Source organism: Sus scrofa, chromosome 14 (assembly GCF_054392235.1).
Source record: "Sus scrofa isolate SSC_HxYL_T2T_F1_AM1 chromosome 14, Sscrofa_HxYL_maternal_Yorkshire_Landrace_v2.0, whole genome shotgun sequence".
NCBI classification, from domain to species: Eukaryota; Metazoa; Chordata; class Mammalia; order Artiodactyla; family Suidae; genus Sus; species Sus scrofa.
In genome coordinates this window covers 76,574,049-76,586,947 of record NC_139396.1, presented here as the reverse complement: position 1 = coordinate 76,586,947, position 12,899 = coordinate 76,574,049, and the positions used below count along the sequence as shown (strand labels likewise).

General features: G+C 40.7%; 1 long non-coding RNA gene across 3 annotated transcripts; it reads left to right on the top strand.

Annotated features, from left to right (window-relative positions):
* Nucleotides 1–1,328: 1,328 nt before the first annotated feature.
* On the top strand, nucleotides 1,329–9,082 carry LOC102162338 (uncharacterized). Of its 3 annotated transcripts, XR_014827828.1 has the most exons (5): nucleotides 1,329–1,368; nucleotides 3,395–3,505; nucleotides 4,479–4,614; nucleotides 5,907–6,194; nucleotides 8,543–9,082. It is a non-coding gene; the product is annotated as an uncharacterized LOC102162338 (long non-coding RNA). The 3 variants fall into 3 exon arrangements; XR_014827829.1 differs by lacking the exon at nucleotides 8,543–9,082 and having other exon boundaries at nucleotides 6,057–6,800; XR_002338726.2 differs by lacking the exon at nucleotides 8,543–9,082 and having other exon boundaries at nucleotides 5,907–6,800.
* The last annotated feature ends 3,817 nt before the right edge of the window (nucleotides 9,083–12,899 follow it).

The following is a 12,899-nucleotide window of genomic DNA, read 5'->3' as shown; positions in this document are numbered from 1 at the left end:
TCACATGCTACCGCTCAACTCTGTGTCTTGTCAGGTTACAGGACAGAGTACATTAGGTTCCATATGTGTGTGTCTTAAGGAAATATATGCAGTGATAGAAACACAGAATTTTTAAGTGGTTACCTCTGGGGACCAAGAGTGAGGGACTCATGGTTTGGGTATTTCTCATTCTTTCTGCACTGTTCTGAATTTTGACAAAGATATATTATTATACTTTGAGAAGGATTAGCCTGGCAACAAATCCATCTTGAAACAGATGCTATTTTGAATAATCTGAATGAAAAATTAGCATGTAAGTGAATTAACCCCTAAACTTGGTCCCATTTCTCATTCCATGTCTATTCTTCTTCCAATGTAATTTTAAAAGATAGCTTTTGCCTCCTTGTTTTTAAGTATGATTATGGCCTTTTGGAGACTCACAAAACAAGCAATCTCTGGAATTGTCTAGGAAAGAGTCTTAGATTAAATGGTTTTTGAAAATCTTGAGATTGGATATTCCATGAAATAGAAGACACAAAACTAGACAGACTCATGAGTGATGTTTATCACAGTCTCTGCCTTCCACAGTGTAAATACATACAGCAACCTACAGAGGATAAGCCTGCAGCAGCTGAGCAAAGAACTTTGAACTTTTTACAATTCTGTTTGTTCTTTCATCCAGAGAGAAAGAAAAGCGCCATTTCATTCCAGATTATCTGAGAGAATTTCAGTGCTTAACCTATCTTTAATCATGAGACATGGTTTATCTTATTATAGATATTGTTTATCCTATTATCCTATTATTTTTGCATGTTTTCAATGAAAATATGTGAAATCCCGTTGTCTTGATGGATAGTGCTAAATATCATTGATTAAAAATATCTTAGGTCTGGGGAGATACAGCCCTTAAATGGCAATGACTAAGACGCCTGAGCTGCTGCTGCTGAAAATGGGTCCACAAGACGGATAATAAGCGTTTCCAAGACTTTTGGCTATGCTTGCATCTTCTCATCTCGACTTATGCAGAATTTATAGACAATAACGTTGACATGGAAGACTGAGGGAAATGCGGAACAGATTGATGCTAACGAAGGTGAACTCTCCTCAGAGATTAAACATAGGACACCTCAATTTGGAGGAGATGTGGAGATTTCTCTGTCTGACGGCCTCTTCTGGAGCTTGATGAAAAGGATTCTTCCTAATGTAAAGCAAGCCTATGCAACTATTAGATCTTAAAGCAAGATTGGCTTCTCCTCAAGGAAGATGGCAAACAGAATAACTGAAAGAAAGCCAAGTGCCTGGCAACAGAGGACCAGAATTGAAATCCAGAGCAGACCAGTACCTGCAGTGTCTGCAAAACTCTTTTTGCTGATAAACTTTGATAGTTCAGTAAGATACTTTTCTTGAAATTTATATTCGATTTATGTAATTTGGCTTCTGAACCTAGATTGTATTTGGATGAGTATAAAAATCCATATTTTCCTTTTCAGTTTCACTTACTTGCATGAATACACACGAACACTGAGGTTCCGAGTGAAGAGCAGATTAATTTAAAAATTATGTAGTGTGTACTCTAATATATAAAGTTTGGCCACCATAAATTATATAGTTCACCCCAAAATCATTGTCTTTGTTTTAACTCCTTAGAATTAGTTGCTATTAAGATACTGCCACAATATATCTACAGTTTTCTTGTAAATATAAATTAAGATTCAGAGGCAGAACATTTATTTTGACACAGAAATGCATAAGTAGATCAGTGTCTTTTAAGCATGGACCCCTTTTAAAGGGCATATCTTCTCACCAACAGTCCTTCTCTTGCAGTGTGATTTAAACTAGGTTTTTTTTTTTTTAATTTATTTATTTTTGTCTTTTTTGTCCTTTTTTAGGGCCACTCCCACGGCACATGGAGGTTCCCAGGCTAGGGGTCTAATTGGAGCTATAGCCACCAGCCTACGCCAGAGCCACAGCAACACGGGATCCGAGCCGTGTCTGCAACCTACACCACAGCTCACAGCAATGCTGGATCCTTAACCCACTGAGCCAGGCCAGGGATCGAACCCTCAACCTCATGGTTCCTAGCCTGATTCGTTAACCACTGAGCCATGACAGGAACTCCTAAACGAGGTTTACTGTGATGTTGCTTGAGCATGTACTGTCATAAAATCAATTATGAATTTTTCAAGCTTATTTCACCCATATTGCTATAAAACTGGAATTGCCCTCTACAAATGCAATTACAAAGCCAATAAAATTTAAATTAAAAACAAAGAAAATGTTACTTTTTTCTCTTTTCTCAGAAGAGTTCACGGCCCAAAGTTAATTACAGCATAAGGAATATCATTAACTGTAATGTATATCGCTGAAAATCCCGGCATTGTTTTTGTTAGCATGTTAGAACGTATCTCTATGTGATATAACTAAAGTACCATTTTGTATTTTAGAAAACTTTAAAGAGTTCTCTGGTAGTTCAGTGTGTTAGGGATCCAGAGTTGTCACTGCTGTGGTTCTGGTTGCTACTGTGGCAAGGGTTCGATCCCCTGCCTGAGAACTTTAAATTTTCAGTAAAATTTAAAAAATAAATTATTTTAATCTATGATAGATGGTTGTTGCTGTTTTGAGGAAATGAGCACATCAAAAAATATGAAAAATGCCAGTGAGGAAATTCTTAGTGTCAAAAGTGCTTGGTTGTTTTAAAAATAATGCTCCTTTCTACAGAAAAGATAGCAATGAGCTCTGAGATACATCTCAATCATCATCTGATTTCTCCCAACACTGCTGTGGGTGAGGACTAACACCTCTGCTTTACAGCTGTCAAGAAGGCTGAAGTTCAGGAAGTCTAGATGAGAACTTGGTCATTGGCAGAGCCAAGATTGGGTCTTGGTCTGCAGCATCCTATTTCCCACCACTGTCCCTTCAAATTAGATTTTCAAGTTGGGAATCAGATATCAATGAGTGGCTGGATATACCCATCCCCTAAAATGAGTTATATGAGAGAAGGAAAGTAATGGGGCACCTCTCTAAGTTTTTTGGTCCATTTCAGCTTGGCAGAGGGATGAATTGGGGTACAATTTTCTTCTTTTTTTTCCTTTTTAGGGCCACACCTGCAGCATATGGAAGCTCCCAGGCTAGGGGTCGAATCAGAGCTACAGCTGTCAGCCTACACCACAGGCACAGCAACACCAGATTTAAGCTTCATGTGTGACCTACACCATAGCTCAAGGCAATGCCGGATCCTTAACCCACTGAGAGAGGCCAGGGTACTAACCCGAATCCTTATGGATACTAGTAAGTTTTAACCTGCTCAGCCACAATGGGAACTCCACAATTCTCTTTTAATTAGAAAAATGTTTGATAAACCCAAAATAATTAAAACACCTAATCATGCTTCACACTTTGTCTTATTACCCCACAGACCACATGAGACAAGAGAAAGACCCCTCGAAACTTATATTCCATTTGCTACAATTGACCATCTGGGGAAAGCAGACAAAGACCAAACTTCCAGAAACTTGGAGACAGGGAGGTAGGGTATTTATTCTCTTTGATAAGGTTCCCAGGGAACTCCTTCCTTGAGCATTTGTAATAGTTGATGCCAAAACACAAATTTAGCAAGTCTGTGGAGCTCATAGTAGGAACTTAAATATGTGTTAAATGGGTGAAATCACATTCAGAGAACTAAACACCAAGAAACCAGCTAGGAGGTGAGATAAGAGACAAATGCTGCTATCACTTATATGTGGAAGCCAAAAAAAAAAAAAAAAAAAAAAAAAAAAGAAAGAAAGAAAAAAAGAAATCCACAATGAACTTTTCTGTAAAATCAGTAGAATGGTTATGACTGGGGCTGGGCTGAGGGTGGAGTGGGAATTGGGGAAAAGTTTAAAGGGACAGACTTGCAGCTAGGAGGTAACTAAGTGCTGGAGGTTCAAGGTACAACATAGTGATCAGAGTCAACTATACTGTGTTACAGACTTCAGAGTTGCTAAGAGACTAAATCATAACTGTTCTCAACACACCAAAAAAGATAAATATGTAATATGATAAAGGCATTAGCTCACTACTGTAGTGATCACATTACGATATAAAATACATCAAACCAAGACATCATATACTGTAAACTTATATGATATTGTTTGTTAATTATATCTCAAAAAAAAAAGCAGCTAGCCCCAGAGAGCTTTCCCAGGCATATTCAGAGACTTGCTGCTCCTGTCTAATTTGAGGAAATGACGGAACAGAAGCAAATCTGAGGCATCCATCAGTGGCCTTTCAACTCAGTGATCACTGATGTTCGAAACAATGAGGCCACATACAGCAATATTCCTGCAAGTGCCTTCTGGGTCATCCAAGACGCACATGAATTCAGTAGAACTGCAGTATTAAGTACATTTTATCATGCAAATTATGAGAAGGTTGACCACTCAAAGACGATAGGTGTGATCTCTCTTCTTACCCAGAAGCTAGATGAAGAAAAAACTCTCCCTGTTTCTTTATGTCAGAGCACAGAGGATCTTCCGCTGCTCTCATCGGGGGCAGGAGCCAAGCCTGGCATTGTTGGAACTGGAGAGAGACGTGCTAGAGTGCAGAATGTTCATCGGGGTGAATGGAAAGATGTAGAAGAAATGTGCTTACAAGGTGAGGGAGTGTGTGGTGACAAGGGTGTGAGCACAAACCCTGGAAGCCAAAGGGGTTGGTGCTCGATGGGACTGAGTCACTTCATGCTTTTGGTGTTGAGGGGGAAGGAGAATGTTAACTTTAGATGTTTCCTATCCAATTATCAGGAGTATCTGACTTAGGAAAGCAGAATAATTACTGTGTTTTATTAAGTGAAAAGTGAGGCTTGGCTCTAGATGCCACCTTCAAATTTTGACTCAAAAAGTGTGTGGTGGAGAACATTGAGACCTCTGGGTGTGATGGAAGATGATATAAGAAAAAGAATATATATGACTGACTGGGTCACTGCGATACAGCAGAAATTGATATAATACTGTAAATCAACTATACTCTAAAAAGAGATTTCCAGATCATGGGAAGCGAGGATAAATTCTCTGAAGGGTTTGGTAAGATAAATAGCAAACATTTATGGACATATTTGGGGGTGGGGAGCAGGGGGTGGGAAATTAGGAAAGAGTCATGGAGTTCATGGCTGCCTTAAAAATGGGGAGACAGTGGGAAGGATTTTAGAGGACCCAGCCTTCTTTCTTCTTTTTTTTTTTTTGCTATTTAGGCCCATACCGGCATACAGAATTTCCCAGAGCTACAGCTGCCGGCCCCAGCCCCAGCCCCAGCCCCAGCAACACCAGATCTGAGACACATCTGCCACCTACACCACAGCTCACAGCAATGCCGGATTCCTTAACCCACTGAGTGAGGCCAGGGATCAGTGTTGTTACTGCTGAGCCACAACGGGAACGCCGTGTTATTTAGTAGTTTTAACTGGTACCTTGCCATCAGGGCCCTGCTAAGATTTGCTGTAATAAGGAAGAAACCATTTACATCTACCTTTTCAACTTCTCCTCCCATGAGCTCAAACAACACTCCGCGAAATTGGAGAGAGATGTTGCTTGAGTAAATGAGCTCTCCTTTTGCTTTGGCGGAGACCCCTGGGGGGGAGTATTTACTGTGTTATGGCATCGGTGCCTTCCTTCATATTCATTCGGTTCATTCGTTTACATGTTTATTTATCAAACTTTTCTTGGGCCTGGTCCTGTTTCAGGGCTGGGCGTACACTGAGTCAAAATCCCCTGGCCTTGTGAAGACTAAGTTTCTCTGTAGTTTGTAGCGAACTGACTCCCCGCCGTACTTTCTATCAGGTCCTCAGTATCCGCCTCTGCAGATTCAGAAGCAGAGGAGGACTCTCCCAGCCTCCCAAATGTATGATTTCTTTCTTTCTTTCTTTCTTTTTTTTTTTTTTTTTTGCTTTTTAGGTCTGGACCTTAACCCTCTGAACCACCGCAGAACTCCACCACCCATGTTTTAAACTGGGCTCTTTCCCAAGATTTTACTGCTGTCCTGAGTGCACCCGCCAGCGGCAAGGGCACTGTCACCTTTCTTACACTCTGCCCCCTTCACCACAGCCAGTGTTAAGACTTCATCAAGCAAGCCTGGGATCATTTCTCCCTGCCTAACCTGGATGGAGACCAGGATGCTGTGTCCTACTGTGGAAGACTGGTATCGTGCCCAAGGGGGATTGCTACACCAAAATCAAGTAAGAGGTGTGTGTTTGTTGTGTGCCTTAGAAAGAAAGGTCTGGTGCTAGCACCGCCCATGAACACGGTTCAACATGAGTTCCTGAGTCCAGAGCCGAGAGCAGCTGTAAGTCTCCCCTCCTCCTTAGTCCATCATGGTCTTTGGGGAACAAAAGTGCCCAGACATCTCTCCCTGTCGATTAGCAAGCTGCTGTATTTACCAATAAACATCTGCCTTCTAAAGGGAAAGCATTTATTCAACACACTGCTCTTCAGAGATTTATAGATGCAGCTTGTCTTGCCATTGCTCTAAATCACGACCCCCTTCTTTGTCCTCCTCTATTGCTCTTTTCTGAAGATTTACTTTTTGAGGGGTTCCCATTGTGGCTCAGTGGTAACAAACCCAACTAGTGTCCATGAGGATGCAGGTTTGATCCCTGGCCTCACTCAGTGGGTTAGGGATCCAGCATTGCCCTGATCTGCAGTGTAGGTCACAGACACAGTCAGATCCCAAGTTGCTGTGGCTGTGGGTGCAGGCCAGAAGCGGCAGCTCTAATTCGACCCCTAGCCTGGGAATTTCCATATGTCACTGGTGCAGCCCTAAAAAGGAAAGAAAAAAAAAAAAAAGAAGAAGAAGAAGAAGCCTGGTTTATCTCATTAAATCACTCTTCCCTCAAATGCCTGGTGGAGAGAAATGCCTCTAACTCCCAACTACCTTCCATACTGGCCTCCCTTGCTGCCACAGCTTCAGTTTGTGCATCTTGGTTCTTCCTCGTCATTGGCGTGTGGCATTTTTGAAGGTATATAGCATCACTTTGTAACTCTACTTAATGTCATAGGGTACATGTATTATCTCTCAAAGTAGATGGTAAGATATTTAAAAGGACAAAAACCATCTCTCCTGCCTCTTCTGAATGTTTTGAAACTTTAAAGAGTTTGAGGAGAGCAGATGGCAGGTGTTTTTTAATTAACCATCTGGCCTGAGATGAAGGATCGTGTGAGGGTCCTTCTGTCTTTCTGTGGACACGTGTGTGATCAGCTGTAGTGTAAGTTCTGGGTTCTTCATCAATGCCTTCCCCTATGCTAGGTGACAATTGCTAGCTGGGTGACATTGGACAATTCACACAGCCTCTGTAAGCAGCATCCTCTCTCTCTGTAAGACATCCATGATGCTGCCACTCAGTTCTCAGGACAGAGCAAGAGCTGGAAAGAGTCCTCCATAGGAAGTGCCCGAATGTACCTGGCTTAACACAAAAATCTATTAACGGAAGAATGACAATGCAGACCCTTGGGAGATGTTTGATTTTCTGCCGCACTTTGTCATGCTTTATGAAAAAAAAATCAAGGCACCACCACATCAAACATACCTCATTTATAAACAATGTGCAGGCATCCAATTAAGACTGCCAGAGGCGGAGTTCCCACTGTGGCTCAACGGTAATGAACCTGACTGGTATCCATGAGGATGTGGGTTTGATCCGGCATTGGGTTAAGGATCAGGTGTTGCCATGAGTGGTAGTATATGTCACAGATGTGGCTCACATCCCATGTTGCTTTTGTTGTGGCATAGGCTGGCAATTGCAGCCCTAAAATAAAATAAAATAAAGAATGCCAGAGGCACAATGGAAGTTCAGGGACAAGAGACAAAATAGTGGCAACAATGGAATTTTCCAGAAGGAGCTATAAATATTAAGAATGAGCCAACTGGATGCAAATAAGTCTGTTGTGAATTGAGAAGATGATTTGGGTTTTATCAAGTATAACCATAGCATCATAGTTTTGTATATTAACCTTCTCTTAATGGAAATTTAATTTTGACTGGATTAAGTCCTAAATAAAGACATAAGTGGGCAACTTGTTTTGGTTCTACAATTACAGACATTGTTCCTGTTATAGGATTGACATTTTACAAATACAAACTCTCGTCATAAGGAGAATTATACCAGACATAACGGGTAGTTTAGTGAAATTCATCCCACACCTGGAAAATCACCCCAAAGACGCTAAGCTATATTGCATTATTTTAAAAGTCCATTTAAAAATAGGTAGCACTTTTCACTATAAAACTTGTTCATTGTGAAAAGCTTGTAAACTATATACAATGTGCAGGAAAAAATAATTGATGATTCTGTAGTCCCCACTTAGCTACTGTCAATGTTTTATCTTATTTCTTTCCGTTGTCTTTACTTCTTTCCTTCCGTCCATCCATGTGTGGATAAGCTGAATAATGGGTGCCCCCAAAGATACGTGCGTCCTAGTGCTTATATGGATATTGCCTTGTGTGACAAAAGATGGGATTAAGTAAAGAATCTTGAAATGGGGAGGCTATCCTGGATAATCCAACAGGACCTAAATACAGTCACGCTTGTTCTTAGAAGAGGGAAGCATGGGAAGAGCTGACACAGGAGGGGAGGCAAAGTCACTGCTGAAGCAAGACACAGCACCGCTGCCTTTGAAGATAGGCAAGGACCATGACCCAAGGGGTGGAGCCGCTTTCAGAAGCTGCAAAAATGAGGAAATGGATTCCCCCCCAGAGCTTCTGAAGAGAGCAGCCCTGCTGAGACCTTGACTCTGGCCCAGCGATAATGATTTCTCACTCTCGAACTGTAAAAGAATAAATCACCAAGTGCACGGTTTAAGCCAACCAAGTTCGTGGTGTTTGATACAGCAGTGATAGGAAATGAAGGTACCCTGAAGCTATCAATTTTTATGCCTATCAAACTATGCACTACATGTCTTTTTTATATGACTTATATGTTACTATATATATAAACTATACATATTATAGATTATATCTATTATATATGATATGCATATTGTATATATCCATGCACATGTTATAATTTATTTTGTTAAAATATACAAAAACATAACATAAATAATAAAATAATTATAATAATAAATAAATAACAAAATTTACCATTTGAATCATTTTTAATTGTACACTTCTGTGGCACTAAGTACATTCACATTTTTTTTTTCTTCAATGGCTACTCCCAGCATATGAAAATTGCTGGGCAAGGGATTAAATGCAAACTGCAGCTGCAACTTACACTGCAGCTGTGGTAATACTGGATCCTTAACCCACTGCACTGAGCCAGGGATTGAACCCGTGCCTCTGCAGCTACCCAAGCCAGTGCAGTTGGATTCTTAACCCACTGTGCCACGGCAGGAACTCCTACATTCATGTTGTTGTGCAACCATCATCACCATCCATCTTCAAACTTTCTCATCTTCCGCAACTGAAACTCTGTACATATTAACTAACTCCTCATTTCTTCTCCCCCTATTCCCAATCCTTGGCAACCACCATTTGACTTTCTGTCTCAATGAACTTGACTCCTCCGGGTATCTCATATATTTGGAATCATACAGTATTTGTCCTTTTGTGACTGGTGTATTTCACTTAGAGTAATGTCTAAAAGGTTCATCCACGTTGTAACCTCTGTCAGAATTTCCTTCCTTTTTAAAGCTGAATAAGTCCATCGTATGAATACACCACGTTTTATATATCCATTCATTAAGCGGTGCTGGGAACACTGGACAGCTATATGTAAAAGAATGAAATTAGAACACACTCTAACACCTTACACAAATATAGACTCAAAATGGATTAAAGACATAAATATAAGACCAGACACTATAAAACTCTTAGAGGAAAACATAGGCCAAACACTCTCTAACATAAACTGCAGCAATATCTTCTCAGATTCACCTCCTAGAGTAAAGAAAATAAAATCAAAAAGAAAAAAATGGGACCTGGTTAAACTTTAAAGTTTTTGCATGGCAAAGGAAACCATAAATGAAATGAAAAGACAACCTACGGAATGGGAGTAAATATTTGCAAATGAAGCAACTGACAAAGGATTATTCTCCAAAATATACAAACTCATACAGCTCAATATAAAACAAAACAAAACAAAACAAAAAAACAACATCCAACCCAATCAAAAAATGAGCAGGCGTTCCCGCTGTAGCTTAGAGGAAACAAATCTGACTAGTATCCATGAGGATGCAGGTCTAACCCCTGGCCTTGCTCAGCAGGTTAAGGATCTGGCATTGCCCTGACCTGTGGCTGCAGATGAAGCTCAGATCCCACGTTGCTGTGGCTGTGGTGTAGACCAGCATCTGTAGCTCCGATTCAACCCCTAGCTTGGGAACCTCCATATGCTGTGAGTGCAGCCCTAATAAAAAAAAAAAAAAATGAGCAAAAGACCTAAACAGACATTTCTCCAAAGAAGACAGACAGATGGCCAAAAATCACATGAAAACATGCTCAACATCGCTAATTATTAGATAAATGAAAATCACAACTACTATGAGGTACCACCTTACATCAGCCAGAATGGCCATCATCAAAAAGTCTATGAATAATAAATGCTGGAGAGGGTGTGGAGAAAAGGGAACCCTCTTACACTGTTGGTGGGAATGTAAATTGGTGCAACCACATTGGAAAACAGTATGGAGGTTCCTTAAGAAACTAAAAATAGAACTACCGGAGTTCCTGTCATGGCGCAGTGGTTAACAAATCCGACTAGGAACCATGACGTTGCGGGTTCGGTCCCTGCCCTTGCTCAGTGGGTTAACGATCCGGCGTTGCCATGAGCTGTGGTGTAGGTTGCAGACGCGGCTCGGATCCTGCGTTGCTGTGGCTCTGGCGTAGGCCGGTGGCTACAGCTCCGATTCAACCCCTAGCCTGGGAACCTCCATATGCCGCGGGAGTGGCCCTAGAAAAGGCAAAAAGACAAAAAATAAATAAAAAAAAAATAAAATAAATAAAAATAGAACTACCATATGATCAGCAATCCTGCTCCTGGGCATCTGGAGAAAACCATAATTCAAAAAGATACATGCACCCCAATATTCACTGCAGCACTATTTTTTTTTTTTTTGTCTTTTTGCCTTTTCTAGGGCCGCTCCTACGGCATATGGAGGTTCCCAGGCTAGGGGTCTAATCGGAGCTGTAGCCACCAGCCTACGCCAGAGCCACAGCAACACGGGATCCAAGCCGCGTCTGCAACCTACACCACAGCTCATGGCAATGCCAGATCTTTAACTCACTGAGTAAGGCCAGGGACCGAACCTGCAACCTCATGGTTCCTAGTCGGATTCGTTAACCTCTGTGCCATGATGGGAATTCTCCTGCAGCACTATTTACAATAGCCAATACATGGAAGCAATCTAAATGTCCATTGACAGAAGAATGGATAAAGAAGGCATGGTATATATGCACAATGGAATTTTAGCCATAAGAAAGAATGAAATAATGCCATTTACAATAACATGGATGGACCTAGACATTATCAGACTAAGTGAAGTTAGTCAGACAAAGACAAACATCATATGATATCACTTATTTGTAGAATCTAACAAAAGGATACAGATGAACTTATTTGCAGAACAGAAACAGACTCACAGATTTTGAAAACAAACGTATGGTTACCAAAGGGGACAGGTGATGGAGGAGGAGTGGACTGGAAGTTTGGGATTGGCGTATGCACGCTGAGGTATGTGGAATGATTGGCCGATGGGGACCTGCTGTGTAGTACAGAGAATACCCAATATTCTATATAATCTCTGTGGGAAAAGAATCCAAAAGAGAGTGGATGTGTGTACGTGTATAACTGAATCACTTTGCTGTACAGTAGAAATTATCCCAACCTTGTGAATCAACTATACTTCAATAAAACTTTGATTCTTGCTTAGGATTATTCTGAGACTGTATCCGAGTTACCTTATATATTTTGCTTTGCTTTGGGGTTTTCAAAGAAAATATCTTTTAAACATTCTTTCCTATGGAATGGAACAATGATTTTTCAAAAATATATGCCCAGAACAAGAGGAATTTTCTGTCAAAAGTAGGCATTGTCCTTGTCAAAGCCTGAATGGTCTGGTGTTTCCACTTTAAGCCTCTTAGCTGCATTTCTGTTTCTGTAGAGCAAGAGCACATCCCAGAAAAGTAATTTTTCTTCCTTTGTAGAAACTTCTTTATCTGGCAGAAAATGGTAACTCATCCAACCTGCAGCAGAAGGCGACTTTTCAACCCTCGGTCAATATGAGCAACATTATGCATCCATCAAATGAAGGATTGGGAGTGATAACCTTAAAAAATCCTGCTAGGCAACTAGTTATTGATTCTCTGTTCAGCCTGACGGATGAAGGTGCAAAGGCAACAAGTGATTGGAGAAAACACAAACCTGGCTGCCTGCCTGCGTCAGGCTGGGTCAGGCAAGAATTCTGGCCAGAAGGCACCATCGTTTTTTTGTACAAAAATCAGAGCTCCTTCATCCCCATCAATCAGAATTGGATCCCAACAGGAGATATACTCTTCCTCCCCTTTCCTTGGGAAGCTTCATAAAATTTCAGAAAATAATTACCATAAAACTTAATCCTTTTCAGCCTGGCTGTTTATATACCTGAGAGCATTTGGAGGATGACATTTGTGATTTAAATCAAGAAAAAAAAATTAACATGTTAATAGTATGAAGAAGCTTGTAGAAAGAGCTTAGTTTATTTTTGAGATTAAATTCTTTTCAGGGGCTTTAGAAGCATTGATGCATATTAAAATAATAAATGTGCTAATTACAGTTCAATCATTTCACCTCATTAAGCCGGGACCACAAGACCTCTCATTAGCCACACCACCTTCATGGGAGAGAATGATTATAGTTCTTGTCCAGTAGAATGATTATAGTTCTTATCTAAGGGAAGATCAGCCTTTTGCCAGTTGGC